This window comes from Corapipo altera, unplaced genomic scaffold (genome assembly GCF_003945725.1).
Source record: "Corapipo altera isolate COAL_440 unplaced genomic scaffold, ASM394572v1 150, whole genome shotgun sequence".
NCBI lineage: Eukaryota > Metazoa > Chordata > Aves > Passeriformes > Pipridae > Corapipo > Corapipo altera.
In genome coordinates this window covers 2,988,787-3,001,795 of record NW_020884941.1, presented here as the reverse complement: position 1 = coordinate 3,001,795, position 13,009 = coordinate 2,988,787, and the positions used below count along the sequence as shown (strand labels likewise).

Genomic DNA, 13,009 nt, shown 5'->3' with positions numbered 1-13,009 from the left:
GGAATGAATCTATCAGTGTCACAGACTGCCATGAAATCTATGCATAAAGCTCCACACAGAATTTAAAACTTTATTTCTGTATCCTCCAGGGATCCTTCACACATTAAAAAGCTTAGAAGTAGCTATAATCCCTCCTCTTTCTATTATTGCTGCACGCAGCACTGAAATCCACCTATGGAGATCTTAATTATCACAAAGGCAGAAAGACCTTCTCGCTTTTATTCTGCCATTTTTTCCAACAGAAGCAAAATATTGCCACAGCCAGATACACTACACAAGCCTTAGCACCAGGAACAGAGGTAGCCTTGTATCTCTGTGATTAAAGAGCCCACTGTTGCTAGGGAAACTAGGTTATTGAGAGCTCCTCAGCCCAGCACAATGCTCACAGGCTGCTCAGGCTCCACCTGGGAGAGAAAAGCAAAGAGATCAGAGACGAGGCTCACCTGCTCTGACACCTCCAGCTGCTCTAGGTGCTGCCACTGGAGATGGCAAGTGGAGACAGCAGATGGGCTCAAGCAAGAGCATTTGGTTTCTTAGCCAGTGTCTCGGAGAAGGTGAGCATTAAGAGGGTTCTTATCCTGCTTGTAGGGCCAGCCAGTCTCAGAGTAACCATCAGTAACTGAGCCACCAAGGCCAGAGAGAGATGAGACCGAGCAACAGCGGACAACTGCTGGCAAGGGACAACTAAGGAAAAGGGCAGGCAAACAAGGATGGTGGGCTCAAACATGCTGTACTGAGAGAGCACCAGAGAGACATGCCAAGGACGCTGCTCCACGTGTGTCATGCTTCTCATCTCACCCTTTTCTCCCCCTCTTTGGGTAACCTGTAAGAGATCCCATCCCACTGAGAAGAGCAGCAGCTGTGACTCTCAGAAATGAGCCCTCTTGGCACACAAGAGGAACTATTTCTACTACTGGCCCTTGGACATTCTCTTACAGAACTGCTCTCCTGCACCAGCAGATCTTCAGGTGCACTGAACTACCTGGGGGTACAAAGGCTCATCATCCATCCACACATTCTGCTAAAATCCTCAAGCATTTATTTCCACCCTTAGTTCTTACAGCAGTGGCCTCCCTGGCCTTGTTTTGCTCCAGCTTTTGTAAATGTCTTCCACCATCTCCCTCCTCAGTTACTGCTTCCATCCTCTCACCTCCTTTCTCATCTCTGTCCACTTTTCAATTTCTTTTGGTTTTCTCAAACATAATATTCCTTTTCTTTATGCTGTTGTGCCTCCCCTCTTCTAAACTGCTTTTCTCCCTCACTTCCTCAAATTTCACCTGGCTGAGGGCTAAGGAAGAATCTAACAAATTTACAGCTACTCAAATTCCCTGGCACTCAGAGAGAGCACAGCAACACTGTTCCCTTGTCCTGTTGCCTACACCCTTCCTGCTGGGTGCCACATTCATTCTTTGGAAATATGAAATCACAGATCTAATTTGAAAGCAGGAAGGGTAAAAGAAATTAACTTCTAAATAAAAAGAAAGATTATCTGCATCTAATCCAAGGCCACACAATGGTTCAAATGCACGTGTCATACTTTCACAGCAGCACAACATCCATAGCTGCTTGAGAGGCTTAACAGCAGCCTGCAGAGAAGATTCCAAGCTAGCTGTGCTCCAGCTAATCCTGCTAAAAGAGCAGTGAAGCCACAGCAGCTCAGACCTGCCTGCCTAAGTAAATACCTAGAATCCTGGAGGGGGAAGGGAGGTGCACGTCCTGCCAAAGCCCCACATCACTGTGGCTTCATTGTGAATGGTACCAAGGCTAGCACGAGTTTGGAATGCCTACACTCACTCCAAAAACATCCCCACAGCTGCAGAGCAGAACAGAGCTAAGGCACTTTGCATCCTCTGTGTTTCTATGCCAGGGAATGTGTGAGGCCATAGATTGACAATGCATTGTCTTGGCAACAGTAGGGGTTTAAGGTTTCCCCACCAAGCCATAAACCACTGCATGGCCCCTTCCCCTCTTATCCCCTTAGTTCTGTAACCCCACGGATGCCTGTGGGCCAGATAAAGAACTCAGTCAGCTCAAAGAAAAATATCTTTGACGCTTCCCTTCTAAGCTGGATCAGCTCCCTGATCTAGTTCATGGCTCAGAAATCCAAACTGGAAGGATACATGCATGGTGGATCAGGGGTGGGTATGCTTAAAAGCTTCTACTGCAATTGAAGACATCATATTAACAAAACACTGCTTCATTTTCCTTTAGGCTGAAGCTTAGTCAGTTCCTGGGATTTACATGTGGTTGGTTTAGGGATAAGTTACCGGAATGCAACACCACTCCTATTTTTATTTTTTTTTGTAACCTTTAAGTTACTAATGTGCCTTACCAACCTCAGCTCCAGCTTGTATATACCACTGTTTGCCTGGTGATAAACAATACAGAATCATGTAATTTTCTTTTTTAGTGCTGGCCAAGCTACTTGGAGAAGGATCAGGGATTCAGGCCCAGCATATGTTAGAAGTACCTCAGTGTGGATGGGCTGAGAATGCAGTTGCCTAGGGAATACAGCACCACTCTCTAAAAGATGTAACAGCTGAACTATGGAAAGCTAAGCATCCTGCTTATTTCCTTGACATATTCTGAATTGTCATCTCCAAAATCAGGAAATAGTATACTCAATATACACACTTTTGCACAAAACTGAGATCCACAAACAATGACTATGTGTGTCTACCTATACCAGGAGCCTGTCCCACAGGTCACAAAGATCAAGTATCAAAAGGGAAAAACAATAGGTACCCCATCATTTCCCAGAGGAAATGTCCACAGAGGATGATCCCTCACACTGCTGAACAAGCTGATTGGGAGCACGGGCTGCAAAAGTAGAATTGCAGTGAAAAACATAACACAGCCCACCCACAGGAACACCCACGAACACACAAACCCAAGGCAGAGGGAAACAGTTTCCCACAGTCAGCCAGGCTGCAGTGGCCCTTCTGCAGGGAGACATGGAATGGGCTCTGAAAGCAACGCTGCACATGCTGACACCTGCAAAGAAACATTCTCCAGGGAACAGAACAAAAGGGCAACAGCACCCCAGGGAGGGAGGTTTCTAAATACAAAGCTGGACACTGGAATGACAACTACAGCTTATACAGCATCCCAAAACAGGAGTTCTGTAAATCCAAAATTTTAGCAGATCACCACATAAATTTCAGGTTGCCATCCTCTGCTCTCCCATTCCAACAGCTCATCTCTCTGAAGCACATGAAGTAGCTGCAGAAACAGGCACCTGTCACATGTAAATTTTACACAACACTTTGTTGTCTTTTGGGAAAGGCAAGGTCTGTGCAGGTGAGTGCCATGTGTGTGTGCACAGATTGAGAACTGCACCTTCCTTTGCAGATGGAAGAAGGAGAAAGCAATGTACCTTGCATATGGAAGCAGCAAGACAGCTGGTGGTTGTCTCCACCCTCCCTCCCCCAGGGGATCTCAGGCCATAGATGTTAACCAGACTCCAAGAAACTTCTGTCTCTACCACAGATGAGCTTTATCCTCATAGCAGACAGCGCCCTTAAGTCTTTAGGAGATGAATTAACTGCAGTCCACTTTTAATCTTTTAGGTGTGTCAAACCCAGATCATTAAACATCTAAAAAAGAAGATCAGAGTTCCTTTATCTGCCCATATATTCCATGAAGAGTTCATGCAGAGACTAGAGGACAGGTCTGATCTGTTTGGAGCAGTCTGTTACTGAGACAGGTCACTTTTTGCTCTGATTGGCATATTTGTGGGGAGATTTAACATTCACACAGATCTAATGCTCACACAGAGCAAGGGTCCACCATCCAGCCGGGATGTGAAAGCTGGGATTACTGAGCCCATTCTCCACCTCAGGGAAACCTAAGGAGCCCTCCCACGGGACAGAAGGAGCTGCTCACTAAGGCTACTGAGAGAGTCCTCAAAGAGGGAAAATGTCAGGAAACTAACCTGGATTATCCAGGAGAGTCCAGACAGGACTGCACTGTAGCACGCAAATTCCAAAGATCTCCTTCTGCCAGCCAGCACAACCTCCCCTCTGCTCATCCTTGCTCCAGACAACTCTGGTTAGCAGCCCCGGAGCGCTGCATGCTGAGAGTGCAGCCCAAGCTGCCCCCACACCTCACACCCAGCCAGGCTCTGACTGAGTGCCTGGCACAGCGGGCAGCAAGGGAAGAGCAGCCGAGGTGTAAATTCCCATCTCTCCAGGACTTCTGACACTCGGATCAGCTTCAATCCAACTGAAATGCTGGGAGGGAAGCGCAACCATTGCTCACCACAAACCAGACAGGGAAGTCCAGCTGATATTGGCAGCTGGGATGAGGAGGAGAACAGGTTACACACTTAGAAGATGTGGCCTTTAACATACAGGGTGTCTCCACAGCAATTTATAAATTTTAGGATGTACTACGAGCATGTGGGGTGTAACTAATGTTAGGATAGAAAGTTACACCCAGAGTCACTGCAGAAGGCAAGACTTGAACATTTCTCTGTTACAGCTGACAACACCAATGTCCTACTGGCTGCTGCATGTGCTCCAGGGCACCCACAAGGTTTAATCACCATCACTGAGAGCCTTAAACATCATTGAGCAAACACACACATACAGCAATGAGGTATGTTCCCAGCACAACTGGTTGCAAATATGTTGCCAGCAGGTGAAGACAAATTTTGGTGAGGCCTGAATTACACAGGTACCACACTGGACTCAGAGGGCAGGCCAGGGCCCAAAGCCAGGAAACTTGTTGCCCTTTTTCTTTTTTTACTGCTCCTCCTCACTGTTTACCACTGGGCACAACACAACACTCCATAACATGGATGAATACCTCAAACTCCTGCCTTGGGGAGAGCAGAAAGTGAATCCCTTTCCATCCAGGGTCTATGTCTTTAGATTCCTCTGCTGTTCTATGTTTTCCCAGGCAGGCTGGAAAGGTTTCCATGTTCAGTTCATGCTGGCAGTCAGGCCACTGGATGTCCTTGGCAAAGGAAACCCCAAAGCAAACCTCTGCAGTTTTATTTTCCACTCCTTACTCAGGATTGTGCACCAAGTTTAGCTATTCTCATTTACTGTGAGTCTAACAGGCAGAAGGTAAATTTTAGGCGTGGTTGTTGACAGTTGAAGACTTTTTTTTGGCATAAAAACACATGGACAGGAAGGTACATTCACAAGTACATGTGGCTTGGCCCCAAAGGCACCAGGAGCGTTAGCATTGACTAGACCAGAAGTGCAAGCTGACTGAAATGGAGAAAAGGTTTCCATGAAAAATAACGTAAAAAACACCCAAAACAAAACCAAACAAGTAAACAGCAATGAACACACACAGCTGAAAGGTGAAGAACCAAGAAGTCAATTTGCCAACAAAAGCAGGGGCTGCATTATGAGAGCTCAAGTTATACGATTCAAGCTGTCTCCCCTCTGTAAGTTCCTGTCCATGTCTCCCCTACTGTCCTCTAAATCAGGTTTGCAGGGAGCACAGCAAACCACAGTAGGAGCTGGCTAAGCTAAAAATAACTGGAAAGAGTGTTATTTTATAAGTAAGAGCAGTTCCCTGTTCCATTTCACTGATCCTCTCCACACAATGCAGCAGCACAACAGCACAGAGGTGGGACTGAGCAAACCTGACTGCTCAGGTCAGCACTCCTGCTGTGCTCAAACTACAGCCTTCACTTCATTTCTGAAAAAAAAAAACAACCTGGTAACAAAACCCAAAAGGAAACTGCACGTACTGACTCCACTGGGAGGGCAGCTTCTCCCATACCCAGTGGGGCTCTACCATCTGCCCCATGAATGAAGAAAATTCCAACCATCAGCAGCATATATTTACTATTTTGTTCTTCACAGTTGTCTCAGAGTTTTGCAGCCACTTCAAACAGTGTTTGGCAACAGGAATCCCCAGAGAAGTAGATTATAAAATTAACAAAAACGAAATGGAGCAATTGCCACACAGTGATCTGTTAAAAACCCCCACAATGTATATACACCTTTTCCTGTACTTAACTAGAGCAGACAAACAGTCCTGGTATGCAGAGGGGAAAGTGTCTGTTAAAACAAAAGTTTAACTGAACTGACAGTTCTGTGAGAAGGGAAGGGAAGGCCAGCCCTAGGCAGTGGGGGGTATTAAAGTCTATTAAAAACACCCAGTAAACACGTTTGATTGGAATACCGTTCTGTATCTAGATCTTCAGCCTCTTTCAGGATGAGTTGCTTTGGCTTTTTTTTTTCAATATTGTTTTGTTTTCTCACCAGTGCAGCTAGGACACTAAGAAGCCAATAAAGCTCGCTGCCCTTTTCCTGTTTACACTGTAAATCTTGCCATTGACATCTTACTTGTAACACTCTGAAAAATAAGCTATTGATTTACTATCTTGGCCTAGAACAAGCAACCCAAGCTAAATGCCTTGGTAGGCAGATGGCTCTGCCTACACCACTGACAACCTTTTCTGAACACAGCTGCTGCCCAAGCTCAGTGTCTTCCTGTCATCTGGCTGGAGAAGAAAAAACAACAGTTTTGTGTCATTCATAGTCATGGCAAGGTAGTTATAGAAACTTTTTAAAATTAAAAATGCTGAAGGTAGAACACAGCTCCCTACCAGCAGTAATCAACACCATCTACTCCCCATCTCTTCCCTTGAAGCTACTAGTTAAGGTGAAGGTGTCACATGGTTGTTTAGGGTTAGTAAGTTCTCACCTGACAGACTATATCACCCTTCTTCACAAACTGTGGGCTTCTCTGCAGAATCTGCTTTTAGAAGTGGAAGTCCTCCTCTAATTATATGATTGTGAAGGCTAAATTTAGAAAAACATGATTCCACAACAAGCAGCACAGTGGTGCCAGAGTTCTCTGAGGAGCTGAAAAGCAGATGAGAGGGAAGACCTCTCTGTCTGAGCTCATGGTGCACTTCATCAGACACCAACAATGCTGGTTTACACTCCAGCATCATTGACTAATTCACTGCTGTTCAGATTTTATTAAAACATGGGATAAGAGGGAGCTTATTTTGGTAACACAGATGTGTTAACACCACCGCTTTGTTAAGCCCTGACATCCCACAGCATCAATGAGCCTACAAGTGATTTTGAAGCCTTGCCAAGGGGAAGCACTAAAATGCCAATGAATTTCAACCAAAGGAAAATAGGACCACACCAGTCCCAAGTAAAACAACCTGTGTGGATGTTGGTGTCCCCCAGCAGCTTTGTTCTGTACCCAGACTTGTACACACAGAGCAGAGCCTGCTCAGACAGCAGCTCTAAAAGCAAACTATTAAGTTTCTCAAGCCCAGCAAGTCCCAAAGCAGTTTCACACAGTAACTTTGCACCAAGGGGAAGAACTGAGCTCTTGTGGCTCCCTAATATTTCGATGATAACTCTGGATATACAGGGACACACAGATCAAGGCAGGATCAGAGCTGTGACTGCCACACACACACACACTTCAAGGGCACTCAGAAGCTGCAATTCAGGTCAGCTGGTGCAGGAGAAGAGGGCAAAGCAGAAGGACTTACCTGTGAGAACAGCTCTCTCCACTGCAGGCCCCAGAGAAGCCTTTGCACTATTGCTGTACTGCAGGGGGTGTAACTAAGGATTCCCAACAGTCAGGGCTCATTCCCAGGCAAGACACAAAATAAACAGATTTTCAGGAGAGTGTGTCCCCAGAGGTCACCTCCCCACACAAGACCTTCTCTTTCTCTCGTGGTGAAGGAAGCTTGTCAGGGAAACTCTCTGGACACAAAGAGGTAAAAACCACAAGTATCTGTACATAAACACACATATACATATATATCTATGCACTCCCACAGTAGAAGATTGATCCAGCTATCTGGGAAGAGGATTTGGTCTGCCAAAATACAGGCTGAACCCAAGGAACCCAGAGCAGACTCCTCCTGAGCAGTCTGCACAGCAGAATAAGATTTTCAAAGATTAAGCAGAACAGCACAGACACATCCAGAGCACACACAGCCAATGCTAACGCTTGCTGCTGTTAACACTTTCATTTCCAAATTCCAGTGCTTAATAAAAACAGGTAAAGAGTCTGAGCAGCTAATCCAGAGCGTAACACAAGCCAGAAGCAGAGAATTCCCACTGGAGCTAGTTTAAAGCAAGAAAACTTTAAAACCAACGTAGCAGCAAAAGAAACACCTTTTCCATGTGATTTTAGAATTACTTTCTCCTTTTATTTCCAGTGGCATGCCCCTCCCAAAAGAGCCAGACAACTATTCCCCAAGAAGAAGCACTGAAATTCCAGAAGGAATGATAATCACAGTGGTCTGACAGTGGCACTTAAGGCCTGCTTCTGATTTCAAGCTTGAAAAAAAAAAATCAATTATTTACCAGAATTACGACCTACTTAGCAGATAATAGCCTGGGATCTCCTCCCTCTCCCCTTTACAAGCAACATTTTGCTGGAGAACAAAGCATTAAAAAGGAAAGTATGTGGGAGTAGCTGGAACAGGGGCTGTTTTGCAGGAGCTCTCAAGCCCCAGCAGCACCCACATCACTGCCCCAGGCAGCTCTCGGGGGCAGGGGGTGATGGGAACCAGCTGCCTTTGTGCTGGTGGCCACTGAGCCCACTGGGACCAGCCAAAGCAATGAACAGCTCTGGAGAGCTGTGACTGGCACCTGAACAGTGGCTGTGGAAATCCTGCCCACACCATGCTCTGCATGAACTGACACTGAACTCTCCACTTTGACAGAAAAAAAGAATCTACAAATCCCCCCAAGAAACACAAGGAGAAGCTCTAAGGAGGGCCACCTACAACCAAGAGAGAACCCTCAAATTTTTGACACAAAATCCAAAATCTTCAAAACACTGAGCTTCCAAAAGCCCTTTAAGTCAGGCAAGAGATAAGAGAACTTTGTGCCCAAATGCATTGCAAGTCCACATACGGTCTTGGCACCTCAACCAGACACCTTAGAAAGAATGTAAACCTAAATGATTCTTTGGCCTCACTCAATTAAAGTCAACAGAGGTGGGGAAACACAAGTTCACAGCAATTGGTATTGCACTGGAAGCTGCTTTCACCCCACTTAGCACCCAAGAACTGATTTAGAAATTATGTCAACCTAAACTCCTTAATATAGTCCAGAAGCACATCCGGAAGCAAACAAAAATCTTAGATGGGATAAACTGCTTACTGGAAGGGGATCAATCACTTGCCCACAGAAGAAATCCTCACAGTTATGCTCCCCCTATCAGAGGGAGAGGATCCAGGCCATGGTTTCTGACCTGACCAGACCATTTTGGAAGGGCAGAAGATTAGCCAGGCACAGACACTCACTCTGAACCGAGTAAACTGTTCCTACAGCTGATCTCTGTGCCAGTAAGGGAGCACACACCCAGAAGGATGGCTGCACTCCTCCAGGCAGCACAGCTGCCTCCCATCTTCATTCCTTTTATGGGACATGTATTTATTTGTTTTAGTCTCTTGTCTTTCATATCGGGTTTGTAGGCAGTTAAATATTTTGAGTGAAAACTCCACAGACAAACCGAACCCCCCTACATGGAATACACGTACAGTGAGAAGCAAGCAAAACACAACAGGGGAAAAATAAAGGAACACTTGTACATCAGCACTATATTTAGATACTGCTTTACCAGGACTTTTACAGAAACTTGGAAGACGTGTTGTGTTGATGCTTGGTCCAGCCCTAAAAAGCTTCAAGCGATTTGCCACAGCCCTGAAATAGAATTTCTGACGTTTTAGACTCCAAGCTGCACAGAGCAGATACTGTTCAACTGCACAGTAACTGTTTTCTACAAAACCTCTGCATGCCACTACATTTCCTGGGTTAATGCTTCCCTTTAATTTTCAGCAGCAATTTTAAACAACAACTACACTGTCTGACAGACTCACACACTTCGATAGATTTGAGATGACTGAAGAATTAGTGGGATAAGACAAGATTCCTGTCAATATTACTACAGCAGAAAGACAGAAACACTACTTCTAAGTTGCTAAATGGGACTAGCCAGCTGATTATTTCAAGCAGGATATCCACTCACATGAAGTGGAAAGTTGGATCCTGCCCCAAGAGCAAGATTTGACCAGAATGGAAGACAGACCCAAAAAAACCCCATTAACCTGGGATTTGTTTTACTTCCTCAGAGTGGTGCATTACAGATTTTACACAGTTCATAAAATGCACCCACCCAGCACAGTGGGCACATATTTTATTACAAAAGCTGTATGTGGCAATGTCCTCTTCAGGACATCACTACCACAAACAACAACAACCACTGCCTTCAAGAGGCTTATTTTTTTGCCCAAATATTCATTTCTCCTTCTTAAACCAAAGTAATTAAAAAGAAAAAAGAAGGGATGTGACTTGGGAAGGTAAAATAAAGGGGGAGTATTGATACAGGACATGGGGAAGTTCTGGGACCACACTGGTACCTCACAAGCCCAAGCACTTCATGAAAATAAGTCTTAGACTCAAGCTATTTGAGCAAATTTTAGCCTAGATCCTTGGCCAAGAAGCTTTCAATCAAATAAGTGTAGACTATAAAAACAGCAGGTGTTAAAGATGCCACAGAGAATGACATCAAGTTGTAATGGAAGAAACACAGTTCACACAAAGAGATGACAAATATCCTCAGGCACTTTCTTCCTCTTAATAATCACAACCGTTTAAGTTGTTACTCTCACATCAGCAGCCCAGGGCTTGGGGACCACAAGTGGCTTCACTCAGCAGGAGCTGCAGGAAGTGAAACACCCTCTCCGTCTCTTCTCTCCCAAAATAGAAATGGGCTGGACCTCAGTACCAAGTGAACGCTTCATGAAGAGAAAGCTGCCTTGCAACAGCAGCCTGGTAGAAATGAAAAATGATGGGATGGCCTCATTTTTGTTTCTGGGTTTGTTTTTTAACAGATGGGAACGAGGAGAAGAGAAACAAAACAAGCATAACTCATTCCTTTCGCATATTACTCCCGAATGCAACAGCCAAGGAAAAAACGTGAAGCTTCATAAGCACCTGCACTGATGATCCCTGTGCATTAATGAATCTAAACACAGAGTTTTCATGAAGCTAAAGCCCAAATTCAGTGAGCCAAGTGAGGACTTTCTAGGTAAAGGCAGTGCACCCTTGTGCCCATCAACTACCTCTCAAAGATTAAAGTACTCACTCCTCAGTTTTATGTCAAGTAGACATGTCTTGCCTTCAGTTAGTGTGTCCCCCTTCAGTAGGAGCAGGAGGACCCACAGTCTGTTCAACTCCATTACAAGACAGGTTCTCCAGCACCTGTGACCAGCACCTGATGTTGACAAATGGGAGGGGAATAAGAAGAGGAAAAACAAAAAGCACAGCTGACCCTTATCAAGGGGTGGCACTACAATGACCTGGACATCACATAAACTGGATGTTAACCAAAGGACTTGGTTGCTTAGTCACTACTTCTATTCTCTACTAGTCACTACAGGACCTTCAACTGCCAGGTCCCTCTTCCAAAGCCTGGAGATTTAGTCTTAAACTGAACCTGAAGTTACCCTGAAGTCATGCACACACTGTTCTGCCTCCAAGAGGTACAAAGGGTCACAGGGACAAAGGCAGTGAGTCTCAGGACCTGAAGTGCTCACACGAGGGACTATTTTAATAGAACCACACAGTATTCCTGCTGCTGTTGTGTCTTGGTTATGAGGATCTGAGCCTAACATGTGATTCTCCTTCCATGGGCTGCCCCCCTCTGCTCCCAGGGAAGGATGAGCACTGCCTGGTAGGTCCCCAGCAAAAAGCAGCCACTATTCCTATTCTGTGACTGCTTCTTGGAAACCAAGTTTCCCCGTGGGACCTGGCAAAAAGCCAAGGGTGAAATGTAAAATTTAGTAACAGCAGGATCTGCCACACTGCACTCTCAGAGCACAGACTTTTCTAAAGGGATTACTGGCTACCAGCCACTCTCAGAGGGGGCTCTTTACATGAGGCTGGCCCTTGTCAGGGGATGGCACAGACACGAGGTGACAGAGACACAACAACCCAGCGTGCATTCACTGGGGATGAACCCCCGTGAGAACCAGGAAAATGCAGTTACTGCAACAGGAAAATGCAGTTACTGCAACAGAGGGTCTTGTCAAACCACAGCAGTAACTGCACAGCCACTGACAGTGCCCCAGCCAGCACTGCAGCCCAGGGTAGCCCCTGCACGGGGGCTCAGGCCCTGCTCCTCTGCTCCGGGCCAGGCAAACGCCACAGGTGGAACCAGCACTTCCAGAGACCACCGTGCCTTGGCATCCCTGGAACTGGCCTCACAAGGACATTAGTGACCTTAGAGCTCTTTCTCACCAGGTGTGTGAACAACCAGCAGAGAGTACCAGCACATGGAAGCACAGGCAATCATGGGGAATGGGGAGAGATGGGCACTGCCAGGCATTAGGGAGGACTGTGCTCAAAAGACAGGAGTTTGAAATCCACCTCTCACCAAAAACTTGGAAAGCCCATATTGCAAAATGCGCTTCCCTCTGGATATACAATTTCTTCTTCAAACCCAGACTCACCTTTCAGGAATGTGAACAGCCCAGAATTAAAATGTCCCTCTCTCCCAGTATTTTCCCTCCAATTTGTCCTCTAGATAGCACAGGTTTGCCTCTTTCATTGCTTCTGACCAGAATGTACAGCTTCTTCTTGTCTTCCAAGAACCTGAGACTTCTCTTGCTCAGTCCACAAGTCTGAGCCTGCCAAGAAGTCAGGGCTGGAAAAAGTTTTGTGTGTGAATATTCCTATTTCACTATCCTTGTTCTACAAAAATGCTGGGAAGAATGCTACACCCCAGAGCTGCACATATGCCAGAAAACCTGCAGCTTGGTAAGAAACTTGGAAGAGGACACTTCCAGTAAAGATTCCCACCTCCTTCAAACTCTGTTACTAATCCACTTTTCCTACTGAATGCTGTCCATACATTACAGATACCCCAAGAATGCAGCGTGGGTCGTGCACAGCCCTCCACATCTGGAGGCCTTCAAGCAATGGGAGGCCAAGGCCACAAAGCTTCAGGCACCCTCCAATGAGCTCAGCCAGCTCTGTGGTTTAGTACCCAG

At 45.8% G+C, this 13,009-nt stretch overlaps 1 protein-coding gene across 5 annotated transcripts in view; it reads right to left on the bottom strand.

Annotated features, from left to right (window-relative positions):
* The window catches only part of BCR (BCR, RhoGEF and GTPase activating protein), a 101,638-nt gene that overhangs the window by 54,971 nt on the left and 33,658 nt on the right, over positions 1–13,009 (bottom strand). Inside the window, exon 1 of one of the 5 annotated variants that reach the window (XM_027661539.1) lies at positions 12,470–12,613. The exons of the other annotated variants lie outside the window; for them this stretch is intronic. The gene's annotated coding sequence lies outside the window, so the exon portion shown is untranslated. Of the gene's footprint in view, positions 1–12,469; positions 12,614–13,009 lie in introns of those variants that run through there. 5 annotated transcript variants of the gene reach the window in all.